This window comes from Quercus suber, unplaced genomic scaffold (genome assembly GCF_002906115.3).
Source record: "Quercus suber isolate HL8 unplaced genomic scaffold, Cork oak 2.0 scaffold_97, whole genome shotgun sequence".
Lineage (NCBI taxonomy): Eukaryota > Viridiplantae > Streptophyta > Magnoliopsida > Fagales > Fagaceae > Quercus > Quercus suber.
The window spans coordinates 368,152-394,043 of record NW_027069562.1 but is presented as its reverse complement, the minus strand read 5'-3'; positions in this window follow the sequence as shown (position 1 = coordinate 394,043).

The window sequence follows — 25,892 nt, the reverse complement described above, 5'->3', positions numbered from 1 at the left end:
GACAGCCACAGCCCATCGCGTAGTAGGCCCAAGGCCAGTGCCGAGGAGGACTGACCAGCCAAGGCTAAGTCAGACAAAGCCCTTTTTTTGACCCACGCCGAGGACCTCTCTGTCCTCGGCATACTAAGGATAATTTTTGGAGGGGACAAGCCCAGAGCAAACTGTCACCTTCGCACTTAATGCATTCACCTAACCCCTCTGGCCGCATTAATGGGGATATAACCCCTTAGCAGGGCAATGTTGATCAGAGTGAACCACTTGAGTACTGATAAGGCCTCTGATGGGACGAATGGCCAGAAGGGAGGCGAATGGATGATCAACAGATGGAAGAAGGAGATAGGAAGATGAAGACTATATAAGAAAAGCAAGTAAAGTAAAGAGGTGGGGGGAAAAAAAAAGAGAAGAAAAGGGTCTCCTCGGCCACGGGCCGAGGAGCATCCCCCAAGTTGTAAATAAACTCTAAGTGTTTTCTTTCATAAAAGAGAGTTCATGCTTGGTGAACGGCGGCCAGCACCTAAACCTTTAACCCACTCTCTATAAATTTATTGTTTGGGCTTGATTGGGCTGAAAACCCATTCGCACTCAGGGTCAATCCAAACTGAGTCCCTACAACTGGCGCCGTCTGTGGGAAGGATTAGGGTGCTGGCCGGCGCACCAGGCAATTGTTCTAAGTGGTCGTTGTAAAAAAAAACAACACAGAAAAAAAAAAATAGAAGATTCGACAGCGAAAAGAGAAATCTTGATGTTATTATTTCATAAATAGAAACAGTACAAATTACAATCAGAGGCTCAGGCAGGTGTGTTTCACACACAAATTTACAAGCTAATCCTATCAGCTATTTCTACAATCAGAGGCCCAGGTGGAGCCGCCCTAAAAAAGCTAGCCGGTGGGAAGTGTCAAGCCGTCCCTTTATTGGTATAAAGAGAATGGGAGAGCTTGACACAAAAGGCCGGGATGGGGGAGGGCCATCATGTTTGCAGGCCACCGACAACTCTCTCCTCGGCGCGGCGGAGCTGGAACAAAGAGAGGAGCAGATGCAGGGGCTCCGGGATACCCTCCCCCATGATGTTCCCTTGATTCTCTCCGATCCTCACGAGTGTTGGCCGTTGGAGACGGCAACACTCGAGCACCGCCCATGAGATGAACTCGCACGTCTTCTTCGTCGGGGGTGCGCTCCGAGGAGAGACGTTAGGTACTCTAACAACATCCCTCTAGGCCACCTTGTAGGGCGCCATCGAGGTTACGCCTAGATTCTGCCGCACCAAAAGCCCAGTGGGGGCTGCGGCCATACCGACTTTTGCCAGTTCCAGTCACAATTCCGGCGGGGTTGTTAAAAGGGCTTGGGAAGTTGGAAGAATGTGTTTTTTTCTGTTTGTGTTAAGAGGTCCATGGGTTGTGGAGAAACCATCTCCCCACCTTATATAGGGGATGGGGGTTGGTGAGAATTAATTCATGCAGAGTTCGAAAAGAGAATTATCAGCTGGGCTAATAATGAAGCCACCAATTTCCAAGGAGGCCGTAGACCGTTGGACTTGTGTTAATTCACGAGGACATTAATGAAGGCGCGTTTCGCGCACCGAAGCGTCAAGCGCGGAACACGAACAGACAAAGGGCACTTCATAAATGAAAAAGATGAGGCCTTGAGCTGGAGGCGAGATCAACGCCACGTGTAAAGATCATAATCCGACCCAAGGAGGAATCACCTCTAGTAAAGTGATCCGAGGACAAACCTCTACTTACAAAAAAATAGAAGTGGTAGACAGAACCAAGGTATTGCATGGTCCTCGGACCCAAACCTATGGAAAACTAGATACTTATAGAAAAATAGAAGTACTAGACATAACCAGGGTATTGCATGGTCCTCGGACTCGAACCCATGGAGAAAATAACTATCTGGAGAAAAACCAAAGCGTTACCTAGAGTCAAGCTATAATACGGTCTTTAGATTTATATTTGAAGGATAACAGATGGTTTCATGAGGCTAACTCTAGAATAGAATACGAATATCGAGCAGAATATTATAGTAAAGCAAATAAAAGAAAATATCATTAGTTGGAAGCAAAGTATTAAGCATTCAGTTCAAACGGAAAGTATACAACTTCCTTACAACGCCACTGAGGCAAGAAACAAAATGAGATAAAAGAGAAGATAAAAGAGAAAATAAACAAAATTATCCTATGTCATATACCAGTTTCCCAAACTCAGTAGGCAAATTAATTCGATAAGCAAATCAAAAGGCTTTAGCCAAGGCCTAAGGGCTTTGTCTCGAAGGGTCCGCCGGAGGCCTCGCCACGTCTTGTGGTATTTCCTGACCCTCGGTTATAACTCCCCCCAACGTTCTCTGGGGCTCAACCTCCTCGGATGGTTGGTCAGTTAAAGATATATCCTCGGCGGTCTTATCGTGACTCTCAACCGCTGGTAATGAGGACCCCTCCTCGGGAGCAGCAGGGGTAGTCTCGCGAATTGCAATAGGGTAATATACCCTGTCCTCCCTCCTAAGGTCAGATGAGGCATCAACCCCTGCTTGGTTGAGGGCTTCATGCCAGGTCTGAGAACAGTAATGCCTGCACACTGCAGGAACTTGAGCCCGAAGGGTGGCTTCAGTCTTAGCCACCCCATCTGCGAAAGCCTCCTCCTCTGCCTGTTCTACAGAGCGCTCAGCGTCTATTTTTGCAAATACCGCCTCGTCTTTGGCTCTCACAGCCTCGTCCCTGGCATACTCGGCAACACCTTTCTCATGGATTGCCACGGTCAACTTTTCCTTCATATAGGCAATGTCCCCTTTGGCAGTCTGTAGTTGACCCTCAACGTCTTGCAAGCGATTAGTTTGATCCTCAGCTTGCTTCCTGGCCACGGCTAGGTCGGAGGCAGCAGCGTCCCTGGCCTTCGTCATCTCCTCCAGATCCTCGGTCGCCTTTTTTAGGTCGGCCTCAGATCTCTTGAGGGTATTAGCAGCTTCCAAGAACTTGTCACGCTCTTGCGCTAAGGCATTGCCCTGGCCATCGATCTCCTCATCTAACCTGAAAAGAGCCTGGATAGCCTGCCAATGAAAACAAGTAACTCCGTAAAAAGAAAGGAAGGTACTAAGCGACAAAAGTCGAATAAAGTAAATAGGTGCCAAAGGACCCACCATGCCTAGGTATTTCTTAAGATCAAGGACAACCTCTGACCCACTCATATTTCTCAGCTCGGCCATGTCAGTAGGAAGAAGAAGAGATTTCTCCAGGGCATCGGCTACGAGAGCTCCCTCGGCTCCTTGAGATTCCCGCATCGAGGCGTTATCCATCAAGGGCTGATCGTGGAGCATGGCAGCGGGCAGCCAGGTTTGAGCCTCGGACTGCTGGATGGCCTTCTTACCTTTCCGTTGATCACCGAGCTTCAGTTGCTTTGGAGGCCTGCGAAATCTACCCTCCTCGGGCGGGGAATGTGACTTGCTCCCATCCATTGGCTCTTTACCCTTGGAAAGTCTCTTCCTTTTCGGGTCAGGAGACTCGGTCTGGGGGTCTGATACTATGGGGACAGAGGACGACCTGGTTTGCACAGTTAAAATCTGGGGCGGAGGTGCAGGAGGCTGGGGCTGTGACTCTTCTGGTCCACCCTTCTTGGAACCGCCTTCGAGCAAGTCAAGAAGATTGGTTTGGGGCTGTCTTTTTAAACCCATCTCGGCCTGAGTACCAACTCTTAGGGACTGGAGATCGGCTTCGGACAAATGAGGGTCTCCTAGGTCACCAGAGGGATCCTCGGACTGATCAGCTAGGTCGAACACACTATATTCGTCCTCGGAAGAACTCAGTTCAACCACCTCCCTTGCCTTCTTAGATAGTCCTTCCTCGGCCACCGTTACTTGTTGGGATGAGGAGGGACCTGCTAGTGGAATGCCTTCAGGTATATAAGACCCCTCGGAAAATGCAAAACCGTCCTCCACCACGGTGATCTGCGTAAGCCGAGGGTCACGAGCTCTAATTACGTGCTTCGGGATTGGGAATGATTTCTGAGCTGGGTCGCATCCGAGGATTTGATGAGCGGCTCTGACCTGGTTATCAGGTTCGTTCAGGAAAAGGTCCGACCTGAGAACGGTTTCCAAATCCGCTTTGTTAACCAGGTGGAAATGACGTGCAAAGGCGTGCGGATCTGCGAAAAGGAAAATGAAACTCCTATGGTTAATAAGCCAAAGCGGATATATGGTTATAAAGATAAAAATACTGAAACCTAGATTGTCTCCTACTTCGGATATCCTACCTGGCTCCCCCTCTACTGTTGGGCAATGAAAGCCGTTGTGCCACTCCCCCGACACTATGAGGAAATCTTGAGTCAACCCCTTATTGGAATCAGGAAGACACTGGATGAGACGAATCCTATCGTCCCTTGTCTTCATATAGTACGTCTTACCCCTCAGGTGATGAAGGTTATAGCACCAATTCACATCGTGGTGAGTCAGTCTCAGCCCCATTTTCTCATTCAAGATATCTACACATCCTAATATCCTAAATACATTCACGGCACACTGGGTAGGAGCCAGGCGAAAATGCCTAAGATAATTGAGGGTCACTGGCCTCATAGGGATTCTCATCCCTCCCTCTACGAAAGCGACTATCGGGATTACGACTTCACCCTCTCTCCTCTTAAGGTACCACTCCCCTTCTTCACAGTACTTCAAACTCACATTATTGGGTATCCCATAGTCGACAATGAATTTGTTCATCATCTCGTCGGAATCAACCAACTTCTTAAACTTACCCATTCCCCAAAGACGACTAAAAGTTCCAGAAGAAGAAAATGAGGAGTAAAATCAAGGAAATTTGGGGGTCACTAGAAGAAGAAGACTTACAGAAATATGGCGATTCTCTTCAGGAAGAGTGCAAGTTGAACTAGACGCAAGTCATACGCATCAATGGTTGTAAGCGCAAAAATGAGGAAACCAGGCGGTTTAAACAGGTACTTATACTCCCCCTTAGGTTCCCCAAGTGTAACTGCTTGCACATAAAAGCAGGAGATCCCCACCGAACAATTACCATCACGCCGTTGAACGTGGGAAACATGGTGCCGCCAAAATTTAATGTGGGCACGCATTAAGTCTTGAAACGTAAAAAACGCACATCGAGCAGTCGAAAAGTCGCCAGCATTAGCACAAGCCAAAGTGAGGTGATTCGCCTAAGAGGGCCCGTAGGTATCAAAACCCTCCTCCCCGTCAGAGGGAACGTGCAGCAGGGTTTTGAGGGGCTATTGTAGGGCCCGTGGGCCTGACAGCCACAGCCCATCGCGTAGTAGGCCCAAGGCCAGCGCCGAGGAGGACTGACCAGCCAAGGCTAAGTCAGACAAAGCCCTTTTTTTGACCCACGCCGAGGACCTCTCCGTCCTCGGCATACTAAGGATAATTTTTGGAGGGGACAAGCCTAGAGCAAACTGTCACCTTCGCACTTAATGCATTCACCTAACGCCTTTGGCCGCATTAATGGGGATATAACCCCTTAGTAGGGCAACGTTGATCAGAGTGAACCACTTGAGTACTGATAAGGTCTCTGATGGGATGGATGGCCAGAAGGGAGGCGAATGGATGATCAACAGATGGAAGAAGGAGATAGGAAGATGAAGACTATATAAGAAAAGCAAGTAAAGTAAAGAGGTGGGGGGAAAAAAAAGAGAAGAAAAGGGTCTCCTCGGCCACGGGCCGAGGAGCATCCCCCCAGTTGTAAATAAACTCTAAGTGTTTTCTTTCATAAAAGAGAGTTCATGTTTGGTGAACGGCGGCCAGCGCCTAAACCTTTAACACACTCTCTATAAATTTATTGTTTGGGCTTGATTGGGCTGAAAACCCATTCGCACTCAGGGTCAATCCAAACTGAGTCCCTACACTTCCAATTATATTAATCTCAATTACTATTCTTTAAACATATTTTAATAGATATGATAGGATATAAAATCTATAAGGTCCATTCCATAATTATTGTTCTTTATCATTAGGGCAAAACACTAATTAGTTTCTTTTTTGTTTAGGTTGGATTTTAACCTAGGTCTTTAATTTAACCACAAGAGATTTTAATCATTATGCCTAACTAGAACTCACATTCTTTAGTTTCAAAAAAAAAAAAAAAAAAAACTCACATTCTTTAAACATTATAAATCAACGTTTTTATTAAATAAATTAAATATTACACATTGAAAATTAAAAATAGGAAATCATAAATGCTTACAAATCAATTAATTTCAATAAATTAAATAATAAATGTTACTTTTAAATGTCTTGATGTATATAGGGTCATTCTATAGTACCCACCTATTTTTTAAGTGGGTACCGTACCCACCCAAATCTTAGCCTTTTATTTTTATTGTTTTAATCCTAGCCGTTTACTTGAGTTTAATAGTAAACCTATTATTGGAAGAATGGGTAAGGTAAAAAAAAAAAAAAAAAAAGGCCAAGGGGATGAATGAGAGTGCGACTACCACCACTCACCATCCACCACCTTCAGATAACCTACCACCGTCACCAGTGATAATTTTATTTATTTATTTATTTGCTGTGATTCATATTGATTTTAAATTTGATTCAGATGTCTCCTTTTCGTTTGGTTTTAATAATTTTCTTTTCAATTTGAATTTTAGGGTTTCAGAAAATGAATATTGGAGGAGCATCCAGATTTTTGCTACGCTTTTTGAATTTTTGTAAGTACTCTATTCTACTCCTTTTTTTTTTTAATAAAAAATTTCTTTTGTTTTAAGTAATTTTATTTGTAAATAAATTTAGGCAATATATTTGATTGCTTTTTTATTTTTAGGGTTTTTGTTAATTGTGTAAATTGTGGTTGATAAATAAGGATTTAGAATATAAAGCAAGAAGAATTTGTATTTCCATTGCCACCATTTCAAAGTCTGAAAAGGGTTGCACCTTACAATCTGGATCCTTTTGTCCTTTTATGTTGTGGCCCTTGAGCCTTGAAGAGTAATTTAAGTCTCATAAACTTTATTTTGTAGTAAATTCTTCATTCTAGATTATTTTACTCACATTGTTCGATGGTTGAACAACAATGTGGAAAGGAGGGAGAAGGAGTGAATATTATTTATCAAATTTATTGTCAGCATCTTTGTGCTTCCTATATAAGAAAAAGATAAAAGTCTAAAGGCTTAAGTTTAATGCAATATTTTGGTAGACTATATTGTCTAGTGCTTTTGCTTTCAAAAGATAACTGCCAACAAAATCCTCACTCTCCTAGTTGTATACAGGAGTAGTGGTTCAATGGATTGTATGTAGTTTAGGATAGGCATTGAATATTTTATTCTGAAATATGAAGAGTTCAGACTAAAATATTGGTGGCCACATTCTTGATAAGTTTTGCAGTTATCTTTTGCCACAAATTGCAGAAGCTTTGTTATGTGATCGTCATTGGGTTTTTTTTTTTTTTTTTTTTTATAAGTAATTATGATATACCTGGTACTCCATATAAGTAGGTTATACTTATATGGAGTTCCAGGTATATCATAATTTTTAATCCTTAATTATATTTTGACGGAAGTATTCATTAATCTATTTTTGATGTACTAATGAATGTTTTGCTTTCCTTTTTCAGCTATACATGATTATGAGGAAGAAAGCCTAGTGGAGGATTTTGGCAACTTGAGCATATCTCAATCTAGTTCATTTGTTGATGAGGATTAGGTGAATAAAGTTGTCAATTAAATTCAACCATAGCCTAGGAAGCACGGACGCGGCACTAGAGGAGCCGCACCCGCGTCCAATGCTGCTCGATGCAGCAATGTGTGAGGGACGCCATTGCCCGCGTGTCGGTGCCGCATCCAAATTTTTTTTTTCACGACTTACTCCGACTCGCGTTAACGCGGCTCAGACTCGAGCTGATTCGCACTGAATCGGGCTAATTCGCACCAACTCGGGCCGTATTAGGCAAAATTGCCAAAACGGCCGGTTCAGGTTGAAATTCATTAAAAAAAAAAAAAAAAAAGGTGTTAAATGCACCATTTGAACTTAATAACAAACTCTAAAGGGCCTAACGTCTCTCACACATTCTCACTTCATTCAAACTTTAGCTCTCTCTCACTCGTCTCTCTGTGCTCTCTGCCTCTCTATTCTCCACTCTCCGTCTCCCTTGTGAGACACTTAGGCCTCAACCACTCAACCACACACACAATCTCACTCTCAACTCACTCTCACACACACATAATCTCACTCTCAACTCACTCACAACCTCACTGACCTACTCTCAATCTCAAGCTCTCAACTCTCAATCTCAAGCTCAACCCACTCTCAAGAGTCTTAACTCAAGTATCAAACTAAAGATTTCAATCTTATTTTTTCAATTTTTTTAAGCTCAAGCTGATTTGATTTTTTTAGTTTGAAGCTCACCTCACCTGATCTAATTTTGTTTTTTTTTAAAAAAATTAATTACTTTTTTATATAAGCTGTAATGTAATAATATTGTGACTTGGGTTTGATTTTTTATTTAGTTAATAGTTATTACTCATTGTGATTTGTGAGTCTGTGAACTTGGGTTTGATTTATTATTAATTTATTTAGTTAACAGTTATTATTTTTAGGTTAAATTAAATCTATTGAATTTGCAATGGATGAAGTTACTAGCATAGAAACTTACCTTCATCTAATCAAGAAGTACCAAATGATGAAGCTCCTCTTTGGCAGTATGTGAATAAAGTAGAAAAACCACCTGGTTCTACTATTAAATCAGGTGGAAACACTTACTTTAAGTGCAACTATTGTGGTGTAGTTTATTTGGGATCCTATTCTAGGGTTAAGGCTCATTTATCAAAAATTCCTAATAAAGGTATTAAAGCATGCCCTAAGGTGACATAGAGCCATAGGCTGGAAATGCAATGAATGCATGATCAAGTCAAGAATGATAAATTAGAAAGAGAATGGAGAAGTCAAATTCCCTTACCCCCACCTCCCCCAGGCCATGGGCCTATACCTATTTCTCCATTTCGAAGACAGGAAGGGAGTGGTAGTACAAATCCGATTGATGGTAAGAGGAGGAAGGTGACTGTGAATTCTCCTTCGAAGAGAGCATTCCAGAATAATGCTAGACATGAATTGGATAGTAGAATTGCTAGGATGTTTTACACCAGTGGGCTTCCGTTTACCTTTGCAAGCAACCTGTTTGTTTTTAGACCCCTTAAAACACAACCGGATGAACTTAGTTAATTAGCGAAGTTATTACTTAGTCCAAATTTTAGATCTAGGTTAACACAATCATATAATCATATCAATGTAAAGTGTGGAATATAAAGAACACAAAGATGTGATCACCCAGGAAAACCAAACCGGTAAAAAACCTGGGGAGGATTTAACCTAGCTATCCTCAAGGTAAACTTGAATCCACTATGAAAGAATCAAAGTTTTACAATAGTGACTTAGACCACTAACATCCTATTGCTACCCACCAGTAGAAAACTTACTAACATGACCACGTGCAAGCTTCGAGACCACGAACTCCTTCTTTCTTGGATTCTCCAGCAAGTACAAGCATTGCTTGCGTATCTTTAAGCTTCTTAGTGCAGCAACTGAATGATCATCAAACTATTAATGAAATCTTCTTCTTGATAATCCTAAGCATGTGTGAAGGCAACCACCTCTCAGATCTCACAAGAGATTCACACACACAGCAAATAGAGCAACCTCTAAATTGTGGTTAGGGTTTGCCTTTTATACCTAGGGCAAAACATAAAATCCTCCACGTCATATGGGCATAGGGCTAAGTTAAAAATGCTGCAGAAAAAACAATCTGGCTGACTTTCGGTCGATCGAGTCTAATTTTCGATCGATCGAGCTAGTTTGAATTGCACAATGAATTCTGCAATAGTTCGATTCCAACTTTACATAAAAGACCTATACTTTGAGCAAGTAAAAACAAGACTAACATCTGTTTTGATCATTGTTTGCCAACAATACAAATTAGAGTTCTAATACATTAGTTCCTAAGTACTTAGAACCTAACAAACTCCCCCTTTGGCAATCCGTGACAAAACATAAACACAATGCTCAAAGTTACAAGTAAAAGCCCTTTACAAAATAATCCAACCTAACTACTATCCATCAGTTGCAAGTGTAGACAGTAGCACGACAGAATCAACCTGTATTTCCTAAAATACTCAACAAACACATAAACGCATGTGTGAAAAATACAAGTAAAACAAAAATAAATTCTTGATTTCACAAAACACAAAACAAAGACATATATCATGAAAAACTCATAAATATAAATCAAAAGGCAGTGAAACAAGAAACATATATAACAATGTATCTCCCCTTATAATGAACAACATAAAAACAATATATCAAGAGCCAAAAATGACACATACACAGTGAAGCACCTAGATACAAACTAAACAACTCCACAAGCTCCAACTAACAAAAATCTCCCCCTAACTACAAAAATCCTCTACAAGTATCCAAAATGTACTCCCCCTTTTTGTGATGGAATGCCAAAGAGAAATCAGAGTCCATCATTAAAACGAGGTGGCGAAGGCGAATGTCAAAGATGCGCCAAGTCTGCTTGCAAAGCACGAAGCTTATCAAGCATGTCCATCAAAATCTAACCATAAGCCGCCTGAACGGTCATGACAGTCTCCAACGTACGACGAATGTCAAAGTCATCCGAAGTAGATGGCAGAGGAACAGCAATAGCAGCAGCAGCACGATCAGCAGATGCCTCACCAGTAGTAGTACCTATAGAAGAATGAGGGGGTGCGGTACCAGAAGACTTAACACGAGGGCATTTAGAGGTCTCTCTCATATGAGTAGCCCTCTGCCTAAGAAAGGAGGCACTATGGGAGCAACTATGTGTACGGACTCAAAAGCAGGGAAGTCATTTAAACTAAGATACAACAAAATCCTATGAATGAAAATAGGACGAAAGAGAGCATAAGCGATAGAAGAACTCCTATAAACTTCGTTCAAAGAATGAAGAAACAGATGGGGAAAACTAATAAGAGCATCTGTAACAAGAGTGAACAAAAATGCACATCGCTCCAAAGGAATGGTGTGCAGATGAGTGATAGGCCACAAAGAATGACACGCTATCCTAAAGAAAAGATAGTGTAACTTAGTAAGCTCAACAGTTGTGATCTGAGGATCAGAACCCCACTGGATAGAAGACCCAGTGATGTAAGACATGATGTGGTCCAAGGGAGGGGACTCATCATAGGGATAGACAGGGTGCTCGACCAACGGTACCCCAAGAGCATCAACCACTACTCTAGGAGTAATGGTGAACTCTACACCTCGTATCCAACTCTTTACTAAAGTGTTGGAATCATAGACGCGGATAGAGATTGTTAGGTTCTAAAGGTTTAGGAATTTATATATTTAGAACTCTAATTTGTAATATTGGCAAACCATGATCAAAACAATATGTTTAATCTTGTTATAGTGTGCTCAAAGTTGATTAATTATTGTAAAGTTGGAATCGAAAGACTGTAGATGCATTGGGGCATTTCAGTCTGGCTCGATCGATCGAAGAATAGATTCGTTCGATCGAAAATCGATCAGATTGCGTTTTTCTGCAGTTTTCCAACTCAGCCCTAACTCATTAAAACGTTTAGGGTTTTATATTTTTGCCCTAGGTATATAAGGCAAAGCCCTAGCCACATTTTGAGAGTTGCTCCAATTGTATTGTTGCTTATACATTGCTGTTTTGTGTAAATCTCTTGTGAGATCTAGAGGAGCTTTCCTTTACACAAAGCTTAGGGTTTTCAAGATTGTGATTACTTCAACATCTTGATGATCAACTTGGTTGCTACCATTGAAGATTAAAGAATATCAAGCGTGGGTGCTTGTAGCTGATTGAAGAATTCAAGAAAGAAAGAGTCTGTGGATTCGGAGCTTGCACGGGGTCGTGTCAGTAAGTTCTACTGGTAGGTAGCATTAGGAAGTCGAGCGGGGAGCTTGTAAGTCCTTTTGTATGAACTTCGATTCTTTCATAGTGAATTCAGTTTTGCCTTGAGGATCGGTGGGTAAAATCCTCCCTAGGTTTTTTACTGGTTTGGTTTTCCTAGGTGATCATATCATGTGTTATTTATTATTCCGCTGCTATATTTTCTTGATATGATTGTTTGATTGTTTTAACCTAGAATTGCTTAATTTGACTAAGTAACAACTTGGCTAATTAACTAGGCTACTCAATCTGGTTGTGTGTTAAGGGGTCTAAATTTCCATCAAGTGGTATCAGAGCAGGTAGCTCTTTTGTCTGAGATTTTTGATCTCTGAGCTAATCCTTGACCCCTGTTGTCATGGAGCATGGACACTCTCTTGTTGTTCCTTCTCACTTTGATGGGAATAACTATGCTTGTTGGAAAGTAAGGATGAAAGCATTCCTGAAATCCATTGATGAGAGAGTTTGGAATTCCGTTGAGTACGAATGGGAGAAGCCCACTACTCCTGTGAGTGAGTGGCAAACTTCTGAAAAAGAAGCAGCAGGCTTCAATAGCAAAGTTATGAATGCCATCTTCAATGCTGTTTCTATGGAGGAATTTAAGAGGATCTCTAATGTTGAGGTTGCTCATACTGCTTGGAAAATCCTCCAAACTGTGCATGAAGGCACAAAGGCAGTTAAGATAAACAAACTGCAGCAATTAACTTCTAGGTTTGAGAGCATTAGAATGTCTGATGATGAATCCTTTGATGAATTTTATGCCAAACTGAATGATATTGTTAATTCTGCTTTTAATTTCGGTGAAATCTATGATCAACCTAAAATTGTTAGGAAGATACTTAGATCGTTAACTGAAGACTTTAGACCCAAAGTGATTGCCATTACTGAGAGCAAGGATGTGAACTCCATCCTTGTTGATGAGCTTGTAGGATCTCTTCAGTCCTATGAGTCTGACTTACCCAAAACAAATAAATTCAAATCAATGGCTCTTAAGTCTGTTGATGATGTTGAGGCTGGTAGATTTGATGATGAGCTCTCTGCTACAGAGATAGCTTACCTTGCCAAGAATTTTAGAAATTTTCTGAGAAATACAAATAGAATGGCAAGAGGTACAAACACTGCTGAACCTAGAAACTTTAGGAAGAATGATCCCACTAAGGTTAATAACTTTGAAAAACCTAGAGAAAAAGTAGGTCAATCTTCAAACAATTCTTTGGGTGCACAGTGTTTTGGTTGTCAAGGGTATGGTCATGTTAAATCTAAATGTCCTACATTCTTGAAAAATAAGGGTAAAGCTATGGCTGTAACCCTTAGTGATAATGAGGTTTCTGATGATGAGTCTGAATGTGACAAGGATGGAAACTTCATTGCTTTCACTGCTACTGCAGTAGTCAATGAAAGAATATCTATTGAGGAGAACCCTTCTGATGGGGAACTCTCTGAGAATGCAGATCTTCAAGAGGCCTATAATAAACTTTGCAAAGTTACTGCAAAGGATGCTATAAATGTTGAACTTGGCCTGAAGAAAATTGATTCTCTTGAGGTTGAAAAGAAAAATTTGCTTGTTAAATTATTTGATGCTAATGATCTTTTGAACCATGTGAAATCTGAGAAAATGCTTTTACTTAATAAAATTAAAACTTTAGAACATGATTTATCTGTAGCTAGAACTGCTAGTTCTAAACTTAATCACATGCTGAATGTTCAAAAGTATCCTTCTGATAAATCTAGGATAGGATATGTTGAAAGCATCTCTGTGTCTACTCCACATTCCACGAACTTTGTTCCTTCATCTTCTTCTGAACCTTCTGTGAGTGAGGTTGTGAGTGAAACTGTCAAACCACCTGTGAGTGAGGTAGTCAAACCTGTAGAAGTTTCACCTCCTAAGAAGATTAGGGTTGATCTGAGAGAAACTAAATCTACTCTTTCTAAGGACAAGATGCATGGTAAACCTGTGTAGGTTTGTCATTATTGTGGAAAGTCTGGACACATTTGTCCTAACTGTTACAAGCTTCAAGCTGCTAAGAGAGCAACTAAACCAAAGGTGCCTGTGCCTCAAGCACAAGATCCTGTGGCACTTATTTGTGAATTAGTAAAGGCCTTGAACCTTTATTCCAATCTTGGAGTTGGAAATCACTCGAATGTGACTAAGAACTCCAATGCTCATGGTGCATCTAAAAGGTTTTGGATGCAAAAAACTCGACCTAATTGAGTCTTTCTGACATGGTCCTTGTGCTTCATTGCTCATTCCTCTGTGACCATTGTTCTTTGATTTTTTTTGTGTTTCTTTTGTTTTGTTTCTAGGATTTGCATTGCATTACATTCATGCATTTCATTCTAGGATTTATTTGTTTTCTCTTTTAAAAAAAAATAATAATAACAACAACAACAACAACAACAACAACAACAAAAAAAGGAGAAAAGGAGAAAGCAAAAATGTGTTTGACATTATTTTCTTGGTTTTTGAAAACAAGGTTGGTCAATTTATTTACACATATCATGTCCTATGTACCTTGTTTAGCTTTGATGAGCTTATTTATTGCACTTGACTAGTTGAAGTTTTGTAGTGCATGTTGTATGGGAAAGATGTTTATGGTGTTTATCACTTTGTCTTGATCTTGAAGTCACATGTTATTTGACTGTCGGACTTGAACCTTTTGAGAAATGCATAAATAACCATCTCACCACTGTTCACTAGCCAATCATGAACACCTTAGTGCATATCATAAGATTCTGTGCTTGAGAAAGTGTAGCACATGCACAAAAAGAACATAAGATGTTGCCTCGGCTTAATTGCTTAATGATAAAATTGGTGTGTACTATTAGGTTTGATGTCATCTCACATAAATAAAATTGGTGTGTACTATTAGGCTTGATGCCATCTCACAAAAAAAATAATAATAATAAGGCAAAAATACAAGAAACTTACATGATTGCAAGCTGTTGTTCTAGGAGATGTGGGAGTTATATGATGTAACTCTTTAGGTGATAGTCTCTTTTAAATTCTATGTGATGGATTGTGTAGACTTTGTGATTGATTGCTATTCACATATCACCTCACATGTTTCTTAAAGTTTTTGCTAGTTGCACACACTACACAAGTTACTCTTTGTTAAACTTTGTACATGTTATTGTGTGTGTTTTTGGTCTGACCAACCAAGTTTGAAAATACTTTGAGAATTATGCAAAACAATTTTTTTTGCTTGAGAATTTATAAAAAGAGAATGGCTGAAATTTTCTTTGGAGAAACTGGGATTAAATTTAGGTTTTTGAAAAATCATTCCATCTCATACTCATGCATTTTGTTTTCATTATTTAATGCTTTGAGGAGTTGTTTTTCAAAATGAGATTTGTGTTTTTCAAAACTATGATTTCTCTCAAAACTTTTGTGAGCCTCTGCCCAGTTCGATCGATCCATTCTGATTTTGATCGATCGAAAAAGTGTTTTAATTTGTTTAAAAATGACTGTTTCATTCGATCGATCGAATGTATTTTTCGATCAATCGAAAGTCGCGAATCAAGTTTTTAAAAAACACTGTTCTTGACTTTTTCAAACACTTTTTCAAAAGTTTTTTTTAACTTTCTTTCTCTCTCCGACGAGGCAAGGCTCCACAGTCAAATTTTTGTCGTTTTCCTCTGAATCTTTTGCAAAATTTCTCTTTCCTCATGCCGGTAAGTCTGTTTTGTCCTTCCTTTTTGACTTTATTTACATATTTCATGCATTTTTCATGCATTTTTGCTTAAAATTTTAGACCTTTTTCTTTTTGGGTTTTTTGATGATTTAAGCCTAATTTTGTGTAATTGATCAATGGGTTTTTGTGGGGACATACTATAAACATGTTCTTAATGGTTTAATTTGATCAATTTTGGGTTTTGTGAGAAATTGAAAATTCTAGGGTTTGTAATTGATCCGAATTGGGGATTTTTTTTCAATTGGGTTTAATTGATGAAATTGGCTTGTTGTTTTGATGAAATTGGTTATACTAATCTGTTTTCAACAATGTGTGATGATCAATTCATCAATTTGTTTCAAAATTATTAGGTGGTTTTTCAAATTTTTTAGGGTTTTTGTTAGAAACTCTATGTTTAAGCTAATTTTGTGAAATTGAACCTAATTAGAACTGTGTTTACTGCATTAGTTCATGCATCACAACATTGTTATTGTTCATGCATCATATAGATTTTTTTTATGTTTTTATTGTGCCAACTTGCAGTCTGCCATTGGTTTTGTTTTATTCTGCTCTTTTTGGTTTTCTCTTTGTGTCTCTGTCCTTTCCTTAGCATCATGCTTAGGAAGACTAGAGCCCATAGGACTATTCCCTCCTCTTCTCCATCCCCTCCTTCTTTTGACTGTGAGAGGTTTTCGAGTGAGAAAAACCAAGAGCTTTTTAAGAAGCTAAACCTTAAGAGGAAGATTTGGGCTGAGCGTTCTGTTCTCTTAGATGAACTTGATCCTGCCATTAGGGCAAACTTTGAGCGTCGGGGCTGGTTACCCTTGGTGGATATTTCTGATCCTCCTCCACCTTTTGCCTTGATTAGAGAGTTCTTTTCGAACATCTCTATCTGCATCTATGATTCCAACACTTTGGTAAAGAGTTGGATACGAGGCGTAGAGTACACCATTACTCCCCGGGTAGTGGCTGATGCTCTAGGGGTACCCTTGGTCCAGAATCCTGTCTATCCTTATGCTGAGTCTCCCGAGTTGAGTGATGTCTTGTCTTACATCACTGGGACTTCTGTCCAGTGGGGTTCTGATCCTAGGATCACTTCTGCTGAGCTCTCCGGGTTGCACTATCTGTTCTTTAGGATAGCCTATCATTCTATCTGGCCCATCTCTCATGTTCACACCATTCCTCTTGAGAGGTGTGTATTTTTGTACGCTCTGGTTACTGATGCTCCTATTAGTTTTCCTCATCTCTTTCTTCGTTCTTTGAACGATGTTTATAGGAGTTCATCCACTACTCATGCTCTTGTGCATCCTATTTTTATTCATAGGATTTTGCTCTATCTTGATCTTAGTGGCTTCCCTTCCTCTGAGCCTGTTCATGTGATAGCTCCCATAGGTGCGTCTTTTCTTAGACAGAGGGCCGCTCATCTTCAAGCTGGTTCTAAACACCCTAGGTCTGAGCCGTTTGGTAGCGCACCTCCTCATTCTTCTTCTACAGGTCTTGTTGGTGAGGATGTTCCTGATCCAGTTGGTGATGATGCTGCTGCTGCTGATGTTCCTCCACCTCCTTCGACTGACTTTGATGTTCGTCGTACCCTGGAGACTGTCATGACTGTTCGGGCAGCTCATAGTCATATTTTGGTGAACTTGCTAGATGAGATTCGTGCTTTGCGAGCCGACTTGGCACGTCTTCATTCACCCTCTCCACCTCCTTTTGATGGCGACTTGTGATTGCCCTTTAGCATTCCGTCACAAAAAGGGGGAGTGGAGTTTTTGACTTGTAGAGGAGTTTTTGTAGTTAGGGGGAGATGTTTTGTTTTTTAAGGAGCTTGTGGAGTTTTTAGATTGTATCTAGGTGCTTCACTTTGTATATCATTTTTGGGGATATTCATGTTAAGGGGAGTAACATTGATTGATATACATGTTATATTCATTGATTCTTGTTACTTTGTGATTCACTGCTTATTGATTTATATTTATGAGTTGTTCATTCATATATGTCTTTATTTTGTGTTGTGTGAATCTTACAAGAATGTTATACCTGTTGTTTTACTCTTTTCTGTCACACATGCATTTATGCGTTTGTTGAGTATTTCAGGAATATACAGGTTGATTCAACAAAGCTGCTGTCTACACTTGCAACCGATGGATAGTAGTTAGGGTTGAATTTGAGTTTTTGAGCATTATTTTTGTAAAGGGCTTTTTACTTGTAAACTTTGAGCTTTTAATTAGGGTTTTGTCAGGGATTGCCAAAGGCGGAGTTTGTTAGGTTCTAAAGGTTTAGGAATTTATGTATTTAGAACTCTAATTTGTAATATTGGCAAACCATGATCAAAACAATATGTTTAGTCTTGTTATAGTGTGCTCAAAGTTGATTAATTATTGTAAAGTTGGAATCGAGAGACTATAGATGCATTGGGGCATTTCGGTCTGGCTCGATCGATCGAAGAATAGATTCGATCGATCGAAAATCGATCAGATTGCGTTTTTCTGCAGTTTTCCAACTCAGCCCTAACTTAGTAAAACGTTTAGGGTTTTATGTTTTTGCCCTAGGTATATAAGGCAAAACCCTAGCCATGTTTTGAGAGTTGCTCCAGTTGTATTATTGCTCATACATTGCTGTTTTGTGTAAATCTCTTGTGAGATCTAGAGTAGCTTTCCTTTACACAAAGCTTAGGGTTTTCAAGATTGTGATTACTTCAACATCTTGATGATCAACTTGGTTGCTACCATTGAAGATTAAAGAATATCAAGCATGGGTGCTTGTAGCTGATTGAAGAATTCAAGAAAGAAGGAGTCCGTGGATTCGGAGCTTGCACGGGGTCGTGTCAGTAAGTTCTACTGGTAGGTAGCATTAGGAAGTCGAGCGGGGAGCTTGTATGTCCTTTTGTATGAACTTCGATTCTTTCATAGTGAATTCAGTTTTGCCTTGAGGATCGGTGGGTAAAATCCTCCCAAGGTTTTTTATCGGTTTGGTTTTCCTGGGTAATCATATCATGTGTTATTTATTATTCCGCTGCTATATTTTCTTGATATGATTGTTTGATTGTTTTAACCTAGAATTGCTTAATTTGACTAAATAACAACTTGGCTAATTAACTAGGCTACTCAATCTGATTGTGTGTTAAGGGGTCTAAATTTCCATCAGAGATGTTCGAGTAGAACTATCTAATCAGGGTAGTTGGTGGTGGAGGACTAATATCCATCAAAGGTAGCCAACCCCTACGCTTAAAGTTAGCCCTAATGGTTGGATCAAGCTCATCAAACAAAACTTTCCGCTCAAACCAAAATTTTCTCTTAACTTTCAGTGTCTCAAAGATCTCTTGATTTTTCTCATTCGGAAACTTCTCACGATCAAAAGGAGGAGGAGAAGGTGAGGGGGCAAACCTATGGGCTCTAGTCTTCTTAGGCATAGTGTTAGGCTAAGGACAAGACACAAGGACAAAGCCAAAAAGAACAAAGAGAAAAACCAAGGGCAGATTGCAAGTTAGCACCAAAAAAATATAGAAATAACAATCTATATGATGCATGAATAGATAAATGTCATGATGCATGCTCTAATGCAATGATAACAAGTTCAATTTGAGTTTAGAATCACAAAATTGGCTTGAGCATAGAATTTAGAACAAAAACCCCAAAATTTTGAAAAACCACTTGTTCAATTTGTACCAAATTGACCAATTGATCAACACACAAGCTAGAAAAAAGTTTATTATGATCAAATTAATCAATCTAACAAGCCAATTTTATCAATTAAACTCAATTTAAACAAAATCCCCAATTCGGATATATTCAAGCCCTAGAAAATTCAATTTCTCACAATTCAACAAATTGATCAAATTAAACCTTATAGATCATGTTTATATCATCCCCCAACAAAAACCCATTGATCAATTTCAACAAATTTGGCTTGAATCAACAAAAAACCCAAATATGCATAGGTTCGAAATCTCCCAATTAAAATGCATGAAAAATGCATGAAACTTGAAAATAAACTCAAAAGGAAAGGTATAAGTGTCTTACCGGCCTTTGGAGAGAGAAACCTTTCAAAAAGAATGATTGAAAACTACAAAAAAAGGGGGATTGGAGCCTTGACCGAGTCGTATGGAGAGAAAGAGCTTTGAAAACTTTTTGAAAAAGTGGTTTGAACACGTCAAAATCAATCTTTAAAAAAAACTCTCAATATGATTTTCGATTGATCGAAATTTAGATTCAATTGATCGAAACAAATAGAGGCTGACTAGAACTTTTAATCGCAATTTCGATTGAACGAAGAACAGGTTCAATCGATCGAAATTGTAATAAAAATAAATTTTTGAAAAACATAGGATTTTTATGCAGAAACTCCTCAAAGCATTGAATTTTTAAAAATAGAATGCATGAGTATGAGATGAAATGTCTTTCAAAAACACAAGTTTTAAACCTAGTTTTCCCCAAAATTAAGATTTTCCATCCATTCTCTTAAATTCTCAAGCATCAAATATGTTTTGCATAAAACTCAAGGAATTTTCAAACTTGGTTCGTCAAACCAAAAACACACACAATAACATGTACAAAGTTTAGCAAAGAGTAACTTGTGTAGTGTGTGCAACTAGCAAAAACTTGAGATACATATGAGGTGATTTGTGAATAGAAATCAAACACAAAGTCTACAAAATTCATCACATAGAATTTGAAAGGGACTGTCACCTAAAGAGTTACATCATATAACTCCCACATCTCCTAGATCATAAGCTTGCAATCATGTAAGTTTCTTAATTTGCCTCATATTGTACACACCAATTTTAGTTGTTTGATTTAACTTTAAGTCCAATAATGTACACACGAATTTTAAGCATTTAAACCAAGGCTACACCTTATGCTCTTTTTGTGCATGTGCTATACTTTCGCGAGTACAAAATCTTACGATATGCACTAAAGTGTTCATGATTGTCTAGTGAATAGTGATGAGATGGTTATTTATGCCTTTCTCAAAAGGTTCAAGTCCAACAGTCAAAGACATGTGACTTCAAGATCAAGACAAAGTGATCAAAAACCATAAACATCTTTCCCACACAACATGTACTACAAAGCTTCAACTAGTAAAGTGTAATAAATAAGCTCATCAAAACTAAACAAGGTAGAAAAACATGTTATGTAAAAATTAATCGACCAACCTTGTTTTCAAAACCAAAAAAATAAATACAAAACACAGTTTGCTTCCCTTTTCCTCCTTTTTTTTTTTTTTTAATTGAAAAGAAGAAACAAAAACAGTCCTAGAATGAAATGCATGAATGTTATGCAATGCAAGTCCTAGAAACCAAAAAACAAAAAAAACAAAAAACAAAAAATCAAAGAACAATGGTAACAAAGAGTAGAGTAATGAAGCACAAGGACCATGTTAGAAAGACTCAATTAGATCGAGGCTTTTGCATCCAAAACTTTTTAGATGCACCTCGAGCATTAGAGTTCTTATTCACATTAGAGTGATTTCCAACTCCAGGATTGGAATAAAGGTTGAGGTCCTTTACCAATTCACTAATAAGTACCATAGGATCTTGTGCTTGTGGCACAGGCACTTTTGGTTTATTTGCTCGTATAGCAGCTTGTAGCTTAAAATGGTTTGGACAAATGTGCTCAAACTTTCCATAAAAATGACAAACCCAATCAGGCTTACCATGCGACTTGTCCTTAGAAAGGATAGACTCTTTAGGTTTAGACTCTTTTAGATCAACCCTAATCTTCCTAAGAGGTCTGACCTTTATAGGTTTAACAGTCTCACTCACAGGGGGTTCAGAGGAAGAAGAAGGAACAAAGTTTATGGAATGGGGTGCAGACACAGAGATGCTTTCTACAAAACCTAAGCCAGTTTTATCAGAGGGAGACTTTTGAACACTCAGGATGTGATCAAGTTTGGAGCTTGCAAGCTTACTAGATTGTTCTTTAGCAATAGATAGTTCAAGTTCCAAATTTTTAACTTTATCAAGCAAAAGGATATTCTCAATTTTCACATTGTTCAAAAGTTCATTAGCATCAAACAGTTTCACAAGCAAATTTTTATTATCAAGTTCAAGAGATACAATTTTCTTCAAGCCAAGTTCATAACATCCTTTGCAACAACTTTGCAACGTTTATTGTAGGCTTCTAGAAGATCTACATCCTCAGAGAGTTCCCCATCAGAAGGATTCTCTTCAACAGACACGCTTTCATTAACTACAGCTGTAGCAGTGAAAGCAATAAAGTTTCAATCCTCGTTAGAACCAGACTCATCATCGAAAACTTCATTATCACTAAAGGTTATAGCCAGCCTTGCCCTTAGACCTCAAGTATGTAGAACATTAAGATTTCATGTGACCATACCGTTGACATCCAAAATATTGAGAACCCATAGAATTATTAGAACCTACTTTTTCTCTAGGTTTTTCAGTGTTGCTAACCTTAGTATGATCATTCTTCCTAAAATTTCTAGTTCAACAGTGTTCTTACCTCTTAGCCTTCTATTGCTATTTCTAAAGAAATTCCTAAGGTTCTTGGCAAGGTAAGCAATCTTTATAGCAGAGAGTTCATCATCAAATCTACCAACCTCAACATCATCAACTGACTTAAGAGCCATTGATTTGGATTTGCTAGTTTTGGGTAGGTCCAACTCATAGGACTGAAGAGATCTTACAAGTTTATCAACAGGGATGGAGTCTACATCCTTGCTCTTAGTGATGACAGTCACTTTGGGTCTAAAATCTCCAATTAAAGATCTAAGAATCTTCCTAACAATTTTAGGTTGATCATAGATTTCACCCAAGTTGTATGCAGAATTAACAATTTCATTTAGTTTAGCATAAAATTCATCAAATGATTCATCATCAGACATCCTAATGCTCTCAAATTTAGACGTTAATTGCTGCAACTTATTAATGTTGATAGCCTTTGTGCCTTCGTACACAGTCTAAAGGATATTTCAAGCAGTGTGAGCAATCTCAACACTAGAGATTCTCTTAAATTCCTCCATAGAAATAGTATTAAAAATAGCATTCATAGCTTTGCTATTGAACGCAGCTGCTTCTTTTTAAGAAGTTTGCCACTCACTCACAGGAGTAGTGGGCTTCTCCCATCCGTACTCAACAAAGTTCCAAACTCTCTCATCAATAAATTTCAGGAATGCTTTCATCCTTACTTTCCAATAAGCATAATTATTCTCATCAAAGTGAGATGGAATAACTAGAGAGTGTCCGTGTTCCATGACAACAGGGGTCAAGGATCAGCTCAAAGATCAAAAGATCTACAATAAGAGAGCAACCTGCTTTGATACCACTTATTTGTTTTTAGACCCCTTAAAACATAGCCGAATTAACCTAGTTAATTAGCCAAGTTATTACTTAGTCCAAATTTCAGATCTAGGTTAACACAATCATGTAATCATATCAATGTAAAGTGCGGAATATAAAGAACACAAAGATATGATCACGCTGGACAACCAAACTGGTAAAAAACTTGGGGAGAATTTAACCTAGCTATCCTCAAGGTAAACCTGAATCCACTATGAAAGAATCGAAGTTTTACAATAGTGACTTAAACCACTAACATCCTATTGCTACCCACTAGTAGAAAACTTACTGACACGACCACGTGTAAGTTCCGAGACCACAGACTCCTTCTTTCTTGGATTCTCCAGCAAGTACAAGCATTGCTTGCATATCTTTAAGCTCCTTAGTGCAGCAACTGAATGATCATCAAGCTATCAATGAAATGTCCTTCTTGATAATCCTAAGCATATGTGAAGGCAACCACCTCTCAGATCTCACAAGAGATTCACACACACAACAAATAGAGCAACCTCTAAAACGTGGCTAGGATTTGCCTTTTATACCTAAGGCAAAACATAAAACCCTACACGTCATATAGGCTTAGGGCTGAGTTGGAAATTCTATAGAAAAAACAATCTGGCCGACTTTCGATTGATCGAGTCTAATTTTCAATCGATCGAGCCAAACCGAATTGCACAATGAATTCTGCAACAGCTTGATTCCAACTTTGCATAAAAGACCTATACTTTGAGCAAGTAAAAACAAGACTAACATCTGTTTTGATCATGGTTTGCCAACAATACAAATTAGAGTTCTAATACATTAGTTCCTAAGTACTTAGAACCTAACAGAACCCATATTATCGTACTTTCTATGCATATGCTGCTACCCATAGCATTCCGGGTTATGTTCCTCTTGGATACAATGCCTTGAGAACAGCACTTTTGCAAAAAGAAAGAGCTCATGTTGAAAGACTTTTTAAACCAATTAAGGACTTTTGCCTTGAAAATGGTGTATGTATAGTTTCTGATGGATGGTCAAATCCACAAAAGAGGCCTCTTATTAATATTATGGCCATATCAGATGGGGGTCTAATGTTTATAAAGGCAATTGATTGGTTAGGTGAGTTCAAAGACAAACATTATATTGTTGGGGTCTTGAAGGATGCTATAAAAGGGATTGGACATGAAAAAGTTGTCGAAGTCATCACTGATAATGCTAGTGCGATGAAGTCTGCTAGAGCTCTTATTGAAGGTGAGTATCCAAAAATATTTTGGACACCCTATGTTGTCCACACTCTCAATCTAGTTTTGAAGAATATTTGTGCATCAAAAAACACTGAAAAGAATGAAGTTACATATGAGGAATGTAGTTGGATTACACGTATTGCTGATGATACATCCTTCATACGTGTTTTTATAATGAACCATTCAATGAGGTTGGCAATGTTTAATGAATTTTGTCCATTAAAACTGCTCCAAGTTGCTGATATTAGATTTGCTTCGATTGTTGTAATGCTAAAAAGGTTGAAATTGATAAAAAGATGCCTTCAAGCCATGGCTATTAGTGACCAATGGGCTTCTTATGGGGAGGATGATGTTGGAAAAGCTCAAAAGGTGAAAGATATGATTCTAAGTGATCTTTGGTGGGATAATGTTGATTATATCCTTGAATTCACAGCACTATTTATGATATGCTACAAGTAGCCGATACAAATAAGTCTTGTCTTCATCTTGTGTATAAGATGTGGGATTCAATGATAGAGAAGGTGAAGGCAGCAATTTATCGACATGAAGGCTTGGAAGATGATCAGTATAGCTCATTTTGGAGTGTGGTGTATGATATACTCATTGATCGATGGACTAAAAATTGTACACCACTACATTGCTTGGCTAATTCCTTAAATCCTAAGTAAGTATATTTATTTTCTATTTTCCTTAGTTCTCCCTTCTAGTAAAACACACGTTTCATCTATATTTGTTTTTTAATATTTAACTAAGTATTACTCCATTGAATGGCTGTCAGAAAATCCAAAATGCATCTCTTCATATTGGGATTATGAAATTTCTATGGAAAGGAGCAAGTTTTTTGATCGATACTTTGAAGATGAGAATGAATTAAAGGTGATGAAGTTTGAGTTTACTGCATTTTTAAGAGGGAGGTTTCCTTCACCAGATGCCTTAACAGATAGGTGGGCCTTACAACCTTTGGTTTGGTGGCAATACCGTGGCTCCGCATTTCCAGCTCCTTAAACCCTTGCCCTTAAACCTCTTGGACAACCTTGTTTATCCTCATGTGCTGAGAGGAATTGGAGCACATACAAATTCATTCATTCCTTAAAAAGAAACAAAATGGCTTCTACATGCGCTGAGGATTTGGTATATGTGCATTCTAATCTTCGACTCTTGTCAAGGAGCAATGAGGAGTACATAAATACAGCAACAAAGATGTGGGATACTGCAGGAGGCTCTTGGAATGAGAGCGACATACATGGAGGAGTTGGAATTCTTGAGAATGCAGCCCTTACACTTGATGAGCTAGAGTTGGAGGCCATGGTTATTGGGAATGCTATCACTAGTGTTACTACTAGTGAAAGTGAAGTTCGAAGTGAAGCTATTGATCGTGATGATGATGATGTTGGTGTTTGATTATCTTGTTGATTACCTTTTATATTGTTTTAGTTTCAAACTTGTGAGTCGTATTCTAATTTTTGAACATCACGGAATGTTTTAGTTTCAATCTTGTGGGTTGTATTTAATTTATGAACATCATGTTTTAGTTATTATCTACTATTGCTCTTAAATTTGGTATATGCTTATATAATGTGAAAAAGTATGCTTAGCAATATATTAAAATATAAATAAAAATATTTTTAATAATTTTTTAATCACCGCACCCCGCCACAACCGTACCCAACTTTTTCAAAAATTGCCGACTCCCACACCCGCACTTGAGTCCCAAAACGCACCCATGCTTCATAGACCACAGCCTAAAAGCTTTTTTTTTTTTTTTTTTTTTGATCAAAATTTTGTACAAGTCTAGATGTTAAA